Raw genomic sequence first — 13,890 nt, 5'->3', positions numbered from 1 at the left:
AGCTCCGGAACCTGGGTCTTAGCACTCAGATCTGCAGCTGGATCTTCAACTTCCTCACAGACAGGACCCAGGCTGTAAAAATAGGGGACAAGCTCTCCTCTACAATCACTCTGAGCACCGGTGCCCCACAAGCCTGTGTACTCAGCCCCCTGCTGTACTCACTGTACACCCATGATTGTGTAGCCAAGTTTCCATCGAACTCAATATATAAGTTTGCTGATGATACCACAATTGTAGGCCGTATCTTGGGTAATGATGAGCCTGCGTATAGAGAGGAAATTAAGAACCTGCTGGCATGGTGTGAAGATAATAATCTATCCCTCAACGTCAGCAAAACAAAGGAATTGGTTGTTGACTTCAGATGGAGTAGCGGACCGCATGACCCCATCTACATTGGTGGTGCGCAGGTGGAACAGGTCAAAAGCTTTAAGTTCCTCAGGGTGAATATCACAAATGACCTGACTTGGTCTAACCAAGCAGAGTCCACTGCCAAGAAGGCTCACTAGCGCCTTTACTTCCTGAGAAAGCTGAACAAATTTGGCCTGTCCCCTAAAACCTTCACTAATTTTTATAGGTGCACCATAGAAAGCATTCTTCTAGGGTGCATCACAACCTGGTATGGAAGTTGTCCTGTCCAAGACTGGAAGAAGCTGCAGAAGATCATGAACATAGCCCAGCACATCACACAAACCAATCTTCCATCCTTGGACTCACTTTACATCGCACGCTGTCGCAGCAGTGCTGCCAGGATAATCAAGGACACGACCCACCCAGCCAACACACTTTTTGTCCCTCTTCTCTCCAGGAGAAGGTTCAGGAGCTTGAAGATTGGTACGGCCAGATTTGGGAAAAGTTTCTTTCCAACTGTGATAAGACTGCTGAATGGATCCTGACCCGGATCTAGGCCATACCTTCCAAATATCTGGACCTGACTTGCACTACCTTACTTTCCCTTTTCTATTTTCTAATTATGATTTATAATTTATATTTTTATTATATTCAATTTTATTATTATTCATTTGGTACTTCAGGGAGCGCGAAGTGCAAAATCAAATATCGCTGTGATCATTGTACACTCTAGTATCAATTGTTTGGTGACAATAAAGTGTAGTCCATAACTAAAACCATTTGTTAGTGGATGTTGAGTAAATCCAGTTTTTAAAACAAGTCGTTTCTTGATATTTTCTTTTCATGCTGTAGGGAAGTGCCTTGCGTCGATTCAGTGGAAATTGGGTAATTATGATTGTATATATTCTGCAGCAAATCATGTCAGTATTCTATGTAACGTACTTTCCTGTCTGTTATTTGGGATATTCATAATCATAGTAATGGTGAAAACATAGATAAACATGCATTTGTGCAAGTTCAGATTAAAGCTCTTCACCCCAAAAAACTCAACTACACATTTCCCTTCATAGATGCCGCTTGAGCCTCCTCCAGCCCTTTGTGTGTCGCGTGGGCCTCATGTCATTCACATTGTCACAAGTCCCACAGATCATAAAACAAAATCAAGATTACAACATATAGGTGCTTCAATCACAGAAGTTCAACAGATATTCAGCAGGTGATTAAGAAGATAATGTAGCGGCGGGCTACGCGCAGCGCTGAAATTACGACACGGAGTCGGTAAACTGCAACCACGGAATGAGTTTATTTCACAAACACAGTCTTGCTTAAAAGCCTGTCTCCCCCCACTCGATACTTGGAGAGAAACTCCCTGAGGCTATGTATCTTTGTCTCTGGCTCTGGCTAATTGTCAGCCGGTTCGAGTGTGCTAGTAATTGGGTCGCCACAATAAGTGCTATAGTGAATTGGACTTTATAGTGGGGGATGGGGGTGCAGTTGAGAAATAGTTTATTATTACAATTGTAAAGAGACTTAGTGAGGCCACATCTGGAGGGAGTACTATGGACAATTCTGTTCTCTTTATTTTACTGCAAGGATACAGCAGCACTGGAAGAAATTCAAGAGAGAGTCACAGTCTAATTCCTGGAATGAGAGGGATGATTTATCAGAAGAGGCTAAAGAAGTTTGAAATGTACTCTTTGGGGTTCGGAAAAATGAGGGGGGATTGAAATACACCAGATCCCAAGTGATGTGACAAGATACCTGTTGAGATGTTTCCACTAGTGTGTCCAAACAAGCAGACACAGTTACACAATTAAGAGGTAGCCAATTCTTCTTATAAAAAGTGGTAAATTTCTGAAATTCTTTGCCCTGAATGTTTGAAAGTCAGATCATTGGAGGCATCTAGCTCCACTTTAAATAAGTTTTTGAAAGTTCAGGGTATTAAGGGAAATGGGGGAAATGGACACAGAAGAGAAGTTTAAGTCTGAGGCTAATCAACCATGTTTATTTGAATAGTGAGGCAGGTGGTATCCTCTTGTATACATTTTCTTGTAAACACAAAAGCTGACCAACTTATAATCAGCACGAACCACCAAAGAGCAAGGGGTAATGACAGATAATCTGGTTTCAGAGATAATGGTTGAGAAATAAGTATTGGCCAAGATATCAGGGAGAACTTCCTCACTCTTCTTTCAGAAAAATGTTCTTGACGTAGTTACCAAGGGCAAATTTACCCCAACTCATTGAAATACACATAATCAAATAACAAGACTCTTGAGTTTAATAGACCAGACATACAGCTGATCCGGAGGTAGCTTGCAACAGACTCAACAGATGTTGTCAAGAAAAAGTTTAAGCTGGTTCATCACCCACAAAAAATACAGGTGACTCCAATAATTCACTCTGACATGATTCAAGCTAAGGTTTTATGACTCCCTCACTCTGGAATAAGTTTACTGTATACACAGGTGCATAGCCACCTGCTTGATGAACAAGTTTAGGAAATAATCTGTCAGAATTGTCTTTTTACAATAAGATGTGACCTTCAATTAATCGCTAGATTTTCAGGATACATACAAATATGAAGTGTTTGAAAATTTCATACAGAATTAAAGTCTGAGAAGATAGCATGGTTTTAAACAAAAATTACTGTGCAGAAATAATCTTCACAAAGGGTAAGCATGAAAGGAGTTCCTACGTTGTGTGCAGTGAGACTGCACTCAATGAGATTTTAAATCCTGCTGTTATTCAGAATCTAACATAGAAAAAAGTACAACATTCATGATTCTTTTAAAATGTTGCCTTACAAATGTGTAAAAACCTTGTCCAAAACTCTTATAATACATCCAATGAAGATTTAACAATTTTTCATTCTGAGCTGATTCTGAATATATGCATTAAGTGAGACTAAGGATATATAAAATTCTGATGAAAGTGGGTAGTCAATCTTAAATGTTTCCATTTTCTGTGGGTGCTGCTTAATCTGCTCAGCGCTTCGAACAGGATTTCAGATTTTCAGCATCTGTAGTGTTTCACAGTTATAATATTTTAAGAATAATTTTGAATTATTAACACCAGAATCATTACTTGAAATAAAGCACTGCCTGCCAGTTTTTCTCAAAAATTTAAATTTTCAATTAACCTGTCATATTTAATGTGTGTTCAAAGTAACAATGCTTTGTTGCCTCTGTAGCTTGGTAGTCGCTGTGCACGTTAAGGAGAATAAATAATTATCAAAGGACACGGCAATGAACATGCAAGTCAAACTATTCACTTGCTTCTGCTAAGAATATAAAGCATTCTGTAGCCCAGATTATCAGCCTTTCACCAGCAGGTATGAAATGCTGTCTCGAGGAAGGCAATTCCTCTTAGGAAATATGGGACGTGAGGAGAGGGAGTGAGCGATAAAGCAGAGTTTAAAAAAGAACATTGATTTTTCGAAAGATATAAAGTTGATAGTAAATTATTACAGTTCAGAAAGTAGACTGAAATATTTGAACAGAATTTACTGCTACATGCAACACTTCCAAATGCTCCTAGCTCTTAAGCTTCTATCCTGATCATTTTCATTTCATTTTGTAGTGACTGTGATCAAAGTCACTGGGAGACACTGAAGCTGGTGATATAGAAACATAGAAAAAAACATAGAAATGTAGAAAACCTACAGCACAATACAAGCCCTTCGGCCCACAAAGTTGTGCCGGACATGTCCCTACCTTAGAAATTACTAGGCTTACCCAAAGCCCTCTATTTTTCTAAGCTCCATGTACCTATCCAAAAGTCTCTTAAAAGACCCCATCATATCTGCCTCCACCACTGTTGCTGGCAGCCCATTCCAATCACTCAGCACTCTCTGCGTAAAAAACTTACCCCTGACATCTCCTCTGTACCTACTCCCAAACACCTTAAACCTGTGTCCTCTTGTGGCAGCCGTTTCAGCCCTGGGAAAAAGCCTCTGACTATCCACATGATCAATGCCTCTCATCATCTTATAAACCTCTATCAAGTCACCTCTCATCTGCCGTCACTCCAACCTATTCTCATAAGGCATGCTCCCCAATCCAGGAACATCCTTGTAAATCTCCTCTGCACCATTTCTATGGCTTCCACATCCTTCCTGTAGTGAGGCGATCAGAACTGAGCACAGTACTCCAAGTGGGGTCTGACCAGGGTCCTATATAGCTGCAACATTACCTCTCAGCTCCTAAATTCAATTCCACGATTGACGAAGGCCAATACACCGTACGCCTTCTTAACCACAGAGTCCACCTGCGCAGCTGCTTTGAGCGCCCTATGGACTCAGACCCCAAGATCCCTCTGATCCTCCACACTGCCAAGAGTCTTACCACTATATTCTGCCATCACATTTGACCTACCAAAATGAACTACTTCACACTTCTCTGGGTTGAACTCCATCTGCCATTTCTCAGCCCAGTTTTGCATTCTATCAATGTCCCGCTGTAACCTCTGACAGCCCTCTACATTATCCACAACATCTCCAGCCTTTGTGTCATCAGCAAACTTACTAATCCATCCCTCCACTTCCTTATCCAGGTCATTTATAAAAATCACGAAGAGTAAGGGTCCCAGAACAGATCCCTGTATTTATTCAAAACACGAGAAGGCATCATCCGGAGACACTCCTAGAAGAAGCTCTCTGATCCAATATTGCATGACATTTTTAATATGCTAAAGATCAAAGGTAACGGCAGGACAATTCTATAGTTACAATGTATCCATAATGCTTCCTTTGAATTACATATGATTTTCAAACAGCTCCATCTTCACAGCAACATTCCAGACATCCAAAATGACTGCGAATCACCTTTGTCTCTGATCTGCATTCATGCAGACATCTCAGGTCAATGAGTATTTCTTGGTTTGAATTCTGCAGCTCCAACTTCTGAGCTGTACTTCAAAATCAATCTACAATCTACATTTGGAACTTCAGACTGGTTGCCGTCCAAATTAATATTGGCTATATTCCATAACTCCAGAGTACACCCCAACTACTTCACATCAAAATATTCAACATCAATTCTTTTATGAATGATACACGCCACGATTATGCAGGAATAGTGGCCTGGATTTGATGGGACATTTCAGAGCCCTTACGCTAGATGGTCCTTTCTGTCATTGCATTCATTATTTGAGATCGGATATCACTGGTATGAACAGCATTTATCGCCCATTTGCAAAGGAGTGGTGGTGAGCCATACTTTTGAACAGCGGCAACCCCCTGGTGGCGGTATTCCCACCGTTGTGCTATGAATGACATGTCAGGATTTATACCCAGCAATGTATTTCCATTCCAGTTCACAGCCTGCAATACATTTCCAAACCAGGACGTAATATTTTCATGTCAGACAAGTTTCTTGGCGGTAATGTCCCAAGTGCTGTCAGAGTAGTTTGGATGCTAACTGCAGCATAGATGGCACATAATACAACCACACTGGTAGTGGAAAATATGAATGTTTTACACCTTAGGGCATATATGTCAAACTCAAGGCCCGCGGGCCAAATCCGGCCCGCGGTGGAATTATCTTTGGCCCGCGAGATAATATCTAATTACTATTAAGGCTGGCCCCAGTAATCGAAGCGCCTATGGCGTATGATATGGCTAATGCTGAGTTTATTCAGGTACCAGGTTTTCAGGGTTTTTAGTGTTTATTCGGCAGTCTTGCTCGGCAGTCTTCTTCATAAGAAACGGAATTTGTAAAGTGAAACACTTTGTAGTTATAGCAGAGACTGAGACACATGAGAGCAGGCTGAAAAAACGGAGGCAACGAAAGCTGCGTTCGCACGCGTCCGACTGATCCGGCCCGCATGAAGCTGCATTTTGCTCAATCCGGCCCGTGACCTAAAATGAGTTTGACACCCCTGCCTTAGGGTATCACAAGGAGTCACTCATCATAAGATAATGATCTTCTGTCCTATTCTTGTAGCTGCTATCTTTCTTATAGTTGGTCCAGTTGACCTGGGTCAGAGTAAACCTGGAGAATGAGTTGACCATATAACACTTATGTCAAAGGTAGGCGGTTGAACTCCCTTCTTTTGGAAATGGCCATTGTCTTACACTTCTGCAGCACAAATGTTACTGGTCTCTTAGCACTCATGCACATTTGGTGTCTACATCGTGCTGCTTGCGGGCATGGTCTGTGTCAATAGCTGAGGAATTGAGAATGGAACTACACTTTATGCAATCAGTTCTCCAGTTCCATTTCTCACCTTGTGACAGAAAGAATACCTTTGTTGAAGCACTGGTGGGTCAAGGACACTACCTAGAGAAACTCTTGCAGTAACAGTTGGAATGATTGATGGCCAAAATCCACATCATATCCCTCTGTTCAAGGCATGAATTTCACCGTTAGTTGTGTTTGCCTTTTGTTGCGTATTGATCAGTTTTATCAGAATTCGTTGATGTCCAGAGAAGTCACAATGGAAAATAACACCACGCCAGAGCATTTGTAAAGAGGTGATATCATCAGACAAAGTCAGCATGGATTTGTGAAAGGAAAATCATGTCTGACGAATCTTATAGAATTTTTTGAAGATGTAACTAGTAGAGTGGATAGGGGAGAGCCAGTGGATGTGGTATATTTAGATTTTCAAAAGGCTTTTGACAAGGTCCCACACAGGAGATTAGTGTGCAAACTTAAAGCACACGGTATTGGGGGTATGGTATTGATGTGGATAGAGAATTGGTTGGCAGACAGGAGGCAAAGAGTGAGAGTAAACGGGACCTTTTCAGAATGGCAGGCAGTGACTAGTGGGGTACCGCAAGGCTCAGTGCTGGGACCCTAGTTGTTTACAATATATTAATGATTTAGACGAGGGAATTAAATGCAGCATCTCCAAGTTTGCAGATGACACGAAGCTGGGCGGCGGTGTTAGCTGTGAGGAGGATGCTAAGAGGATGCAGGGTGACTTGGATAGGTTAGGTGAGTGGGCAAATTCATGGCAGATGTAATTTAATGTGGATAAAGGTGAGGTTATCCACTTTGGTTGCAAGAACAGGAAAACAGATTATTATCTGAACGGTGACCGATTAGGAAAAGGGGAGATGCAACGAGACCTGGGTGTCATTGTACACCAGTCATTGAAGGTGGGCATGCAGGTACAGCAGGCGGTGAAAAAGGCAAATGGTATGTTGGCATTCATAGCAAAAGGATTTGAGTACAGGAGCAGGGAGGTTCTACTGCAGTTGTACAAGGCCTTGGTGAGAATATTGTGTGCAGTTTTGGTCCCCTAATCTGAGGAAAGACATTCTTGCCATAGAGGGAGTACAAAGAAGGTTCACCAGATTGATTCCTGGGATGGCAGGACTTTCATATGAAGAAAGATTGGATCGACTAGGCTTATACTCACTGGAATTTAGAAGATTGAGGGGGGATCTTATTGAAACGTATAAAATTCTAAAGGGATTGGACAGGCTAGATACAGGAAGATTGTTTCCGATGTTGGGGAAGTCCAGAACGAGGGGTCACAGTTTAAGGATAAAGGGGAAGCCTTTTAGGACCGAGATGAGGAAAAACTTCTTCACACAGAGAGTGGTGGATCTGTGGAATTCTCTGCCACAGGAAACAGTTGAGGCCGGTTCATTGGCTATATTTAAGAGGAAGTTAGATATGGCCCTTGTGGCTAAAGGGATCGGGGGTATGGAGAGAAAGCAGGTACAGGGTTCTGAGTTGGATGATCAGCCATGATCATACTGAATGGCGGTGCAGGCTCGAAGGGCCAAATGGCCTACTCTTGCACCTATTTTCTATGTTTCTATGTGAATTATAATCAATTATGTCTTTTTAACCAGAAAAGTAGCACAAAGTCCAACTGAGAAAGTCACCCAGAATAATTCATTCAAATCAAGTATGCAAAGCAAAATAAATATAGAAATGGGATAAATGGGTTAAGAGAGAAAGTGTATATTTTTAAATATCAAAAGAAACAATAATCTAAAGAATTCCCACATTGTTTACTGTTAAATTTCAGTGCCCAAAGCTCTTAGACAGTAGTTAAGATCTTCCTTGCCATTAAAAAGGAATAGCCATTAATGAGATAACAGTTTCTAGAAAAGCATTCCAAATCGGGCAGCAATTTTCATCCTCCAGTACCCAATATTCCATGGGCAGGTGCTGAACTTCATGGGTGAAATTACAAATTGTGCTAGCCTCACCTTTAGATCTGAAATAAAACCCATCCTAACCAAAAAAAACCCCTAGTGTAGTCAATGAGAATAAAAAAGGAATGTGCTTACCGAGACATATCAATTAACTTCTATTTTCTATTACAGAAATGAAATCAGCATATTGACCCAGTACAGGAGACCATGCTGCCCCCTCCTATGGTGAGGAGAGTCCCCCTCCTCTGCTCTTTCGCCACAATCCTGGAAACTGTACCAAATAACTTCCTTCTGGAGCCACGGATTGATCCTGCTTGCACTTTGGTTACACAGCTGCTTTCCAACTACTGAACATCGGAGTTACATCCACCCATACATAGAATCGAGCGCCTGGGACACCAGCAAGTATAAATCTGCCAGCTGCCGGGCTGCCGGCTTCTTCTTTCTGCAGTGTGGGTAGCTTAATCACAGCCAACCTGCAAACTATCCAGGTAGGGAACTGGTTACAGAACAGAACCAAGGAGAACCAGTTGAGAATACTGCACACTCATCACCACCTTCTCAAGGGCAACCGGGGATGGGCAATAAATGTTGGCTTAGCTGGCGAAGCCCACATCCCGTAAACGAATAAATTTAAAAAAAACACTCCCTTGGATTGTCATATCCTTCCTAAAGAATAATCACTGCTATTACACAAAGTTTCAACACAACTTCCTGGCTTTGTACTCAAAGCTTGCTGAGTACTCCCTCAGCAAGCCCTGATACTTTAAACAGTTTATGCACGTTCAATTATCTAATATAAACACCTGAACCACTTGGAAAGGGTAAATAAAACAGAGGTTACAAGTGAACTGTAGCAGACTCCTACAACGTTAGAAACGATGCAGAGGATATTTACCAGGATGCTGTCTGATTAGGGAGCATGTCATATGAGGAATAGTTGTGTGACCTGGGGCTTTCCTTTGGAGTGACAGAGGATGCAAAGTGACTTTGCAAAGGTGTATAAGTTTACGAGGGGCTGAGATAGAGTGGACAGCCACCACCTTTCTCCTAGGACGGCAGTCTCCAAAACCAGAGGATATTTGCTTCGGGTGAGCAAACAAAAGTTTAGGGGAAACGTCAGAGATCAGTTATCTACACAGAGTGGTGGGTGCCTGGAATGAACTGCTGGGGCTGTGGTAGAGGCGGAAACAAACAGGGACATTTTAAAGACTCATAGATAGGCAAGTGGATGTAAGAAAAAATAGGTTATGGACGTGAAGTAATTTATATAGGCCTGCACAGCACAACACTGTGGGCCAAAAGCCCATTCTGTGCTATACTTTTCTATGCTCTTTATAGTCTTTAATTGAATGCAAGCATCGGATAAAATATCACCATATGATTGTGATCTAATAGCTATTATGGCCACGTGACTGCAGCAGGACCAGGATTGGGAACTCAATATTTCAGGGTGAAATGTTCCAAAAGAGCAGGCCAAAGAAAAACGAGGCAGTTTAGTGTTGTTAATCAAGGAATGTATCAGAGTGGTGTTGAGTCACAACACAGAGGCAGTGTATCATAACGTGGAATTGGTTTGGGTTGAAATCATGAATAGCAAGGGAAAGATACACAGGTGGCAGGCCTCCAAAATGTGACCTCTTGAAAGAGAAAAGAATAACTGGGAAAACATGGGCAGCATGTTTGAAGAGAACTGCAATTGTAATGGGAGATCCGAACCCACACGTTGTGTTGACAAACCAAACTAGCACTGTCTTTATCAAAGAAAAATATGCAGAAAGTATCAGAGATTGTTTCTTATCGAGTGGTATGATAAGGACCCTACCAAGAAACAGGCTATTTCAGACTTGGTTAGGAGAAATGGAGAGGTATTAATAAGAGATTTTGTGGTTAAAGCTCCCTCGGGAGCCAGTGACCACAATATCATAGAATTCAAAATCGAGTTTGAGGGTGAATACTACACGACCAAAACCACTTGCTTTACTCAATTAATAATTAGTTTGAAGGTGAAGTTATCTACAGTGAACTGAGAAAAAATAAGCTGACAGAGGTCAGTAGATTAACAGTGGCAGTTCCTTCATGCTTAGCAAGAAGTTATCCCATTTAGAAAGAGGGATTCTATAAGAAAGAGGCACAATCTGTGGTTAACAAAGAAGGTCAAAGATAATTTTAAATTAATTTGATTTAGTATTCCCAGAGCAAGAAATTAAAAAGCTTGCATGAAAGCAGAAAATTGATTTTGAGAGAAAGCTTGTATGTAACATCAAAACAAACAGTAAGAATTACTATGGATAGATAAATAAGAAGATGATGGCTAAGAAATGTAGGACCTTGAGAGAACAAGGCTGTTGAATTAAAGAAGCAAAGAAACTACAGTTTGTATATGAGAGTAAGAGAGAGAGTGAGAGAGTGATACAGAGATAGAGAGGGAGAGTGAGAGAGAGTAAGACAGAGAGGGAGAGGGAGACAGAGAGAGGGAGAGAAAGACAGAGAGAGTGTGTAAGAGAGAAAAAGACAGACAGAGACAGACAGGGAGATTACATCAACTTTTTGCATCTGTCTTTACTATCAAGGATTTTGCAAATACCCTTAACAAAGCAGGTGAGCTAATCTCGTATAACAAGGAGGAGCTTCACAATTAGATAAAGTATCAGTGAAACTCACAATGCTAAAGGCAGACAAATCACCTCAAGACAGTGATCTGCTCCCAAGGACTTTAAAGGAAGTGGCCGTGGAGGTAGTGCACCAACTGATAGAAAATTTTCAAACTTGCTAAATTCTGGCAGGGTAACAGAAGATTTGAAACTAACAAATGTGACCCCTTTGCCCAATAAAGGAAGAATGGCAAGACCAGACAGGCTGGGACTGTTTTCCCTAGGTCCAAGGAGCCTGAGGGGAGATCTTCATGAGGTTAATAAAATCATGATCAGGTGGATAGTCACAATCCTTTTCCCAGACTAGGAGAGTCTAATATTATAGGGCATAGGGAGAACTATAGGCCAATTAGATTAACATCTATGGAGACACAAGAGACTACAGATGCTGGAATCTAGAACAAAAAAAAATGTGAGTGAAGTAGTATCTGTGGGGACAAAGGGATGGTCAACATTTTAGGTCAAAATCTTGCATCAGGAATGCGCAGAGTATCACCCCAAAATATCAACCATCTTTTTGCCTGCACAGATACAAAAGTCATGCCTTTCAACCCAACTGGTCCATACCAGCCAAGATTCCCAACTAAGCTAGTCCAATCTGCCTGAGTTTCATGCATATCCCTCAAAACTTTTCCTGTCCAAGTGCCTTTCTGAATGAACCTACCATGGGGAATGCTGTCAGATGTCTTACTAAAGTGCAAATACATCACAATCATTTCTCTACACTCCCTGACTTATGACGGCTGGTGTGCCAAAAGCCTTCTCACCACCCTGTTCAGCTGTGACACCTCTTCAAAGGAATAATGCTTTTATAACAGCTATGTTCTACAATACCCTCCAGGGCCTGTCCATTCACTGTGAAAGTCTTACCGGGATTTGTCCACTTGCCATTCCTTGGCTCACTTTCCCTGTGATCAAGATCTCATTGTAATTCCTGATAACCAACCTCAATGTTTGCGACACAAGCTATTTTAGAATCGTCATGATTTCTGTATGCTCAGTACATTCTCATCCAAATCATTGATACAGATGACAAGTAACAATGGGCCTAGCACTGACCCAAGGCATAACGTTAGTTAACAGGCCTCCAGTTCAAAAAGCAGCCTTCACCACCACCTTCTGCTTTCTACCATCAAGCCGATTGTGTATCCAATTTGATGGCTTTCCCTGGATTACGTGCAATCTAACTTTCCATTGAGCTTGCCATGCAAAACTGTTGCTCCAGATTCCATCATCTGCAGTTTTGTGTGTCTCCTTATCAAAGGCCTTACAAAAATGTACACATACTATGTACACACGAGGAAATCTGCAGATGCTGGAAATTCAAGCAACATTCTATGTACACTGTCCTTTCCTCATTGACCTTTTTGGTTATTTCTTCAAAAAGCTTGATCATATTGATGAGCCATGCTGACTGTTCCTAACCATCTCCTATCTTTCCAAGTGATTTATTATTATGTTCCTCAGAATATTCTCCAGTAACTTACCCACATTAGAAAGAACACAGGATGTCACAGCACTGCACAGGCCCTTCGGCCCACTATGTTGTGCTGATCTTTTAACCTACTCCATATCCTTCTATGCCTTGCCAATTCAAGTGTCTCTCAGAGTGTAGCAGATCTGTGGAATTCTCTGTACCAAGGAAGGTGGGGGCCAGATCATGAGATATATTTGAGGTGGAGATAGGTAAACATTTGAAAGATCAAGGACATAGAGTCATAGGGAACTAAAATGGGAATTAAGGCCTGTATAGGTCAGCTCTGATCATATTGAAGGGTTGTGGGGCCTGCTAGCCAAATACTGCTTCCATTTGCTTCTGCATCCAGGTCCATGACTTCCTGCAAACCCTTTAGAAGAGAGTAATTTGGACAACATTGCCTTCCCTGACACCTCAGAGGGAGCATATATTTTCACAGTTCTCTAAATTAAATGTTCATCCACTATTTGTCTGCTTAATCAGTCTTGCAGCCTATTATACAGGATAACAACAAACAAATTGCCATTTTCCAGCTTTATTCTGATTTAGCATCTTTTCTGCAGGATCGCAGTGCTAACACAATTAAGTCACCAAAAAGAACTTTGCTTACTTTCTTCACTGAAACCAGTAAATGCATGCCGCATTCCACCAGCATTTTGTGTGTGTTGTTGCTTGAATTTCCAGCATCTGCAGATTTCCTCAGAAATGCATGCTGTGTCCATTCTTACACACAACAGCACAAGAGGGAGAGAGACAAACATAGCTCTGCAGTACAGGTATTTCTTAAAAATACATATCGAAGTTAGTAATTGATGGTTCAATTGGCATTTGTCCAACACATATAGATGCCAAGTGTAATGCAAACAATCCATCAGTATGGCTGCAATGGAGGGAATGGACTGGCCCCCTTCCAAGAAACCTCCTGATTGATTTAAAACACTGGCCAACCTGAGGAAAGTAGATCAATACGTCCAGATAGCTGGAACAAATGAGAGTAATAATTTACTCAGCATGCATTTAACATTAAACCACCCATTTGTTCCCCAGGAACAGCCTTAAATGTACACAATGATATCTCGGTTGTATTTTCTCTCTAATAACTAAATAAATAATTGATAAAAAAACAAAATATTTTAAGTCTGTGGCACTGTGATAACCATGAGTGCTGCCTCTAGCTATGCCTCAACAAAGAAATGCAATGCAGTATTAAATCTGTCTTTTAACCAGGAATGGCAGGGGAAGTGGTTGAGGGAGCAGCAAGAAAAAGAAACACCTTGAATGCAGAATAAATA

The 13,890-nt window shown here is 41.3% G+C and overlaps 1 protein-coding gene across 3 annotated transcripts in view; it reads right to left on the bottom strand.

Moving 5' to 3' along the window:
- The window catches only part of hhat (hedgehog acyltransferase), a 252,183-nt gene that overhangs the window by 233,075 nt on the left and 5,218 nt on the right, over nt 1–13,890 (bottom strand). The gene's annotated exons all lie outside the window — the stretch shown is intronic.

This window comes from Hemitrygon akajei, chromosome 7 (assembly GCF_048418815.1).
Source record: "Hemitrygon akajei chromosome 7, sHemAka1.3, whole genome shotgun sequence".
NCBI classification, from domain to species: Eukaryota; Metazoa; Chordata; class Chondrichthyes; order Myliobatiformes; family Dasyatidae; genus Hemitrygon; species Hemitrygon akajei.
Note: the sequence above shows the minus strand (reverse complement) of the source record. Positions and strands in the feature narration are given on the sequence as shown.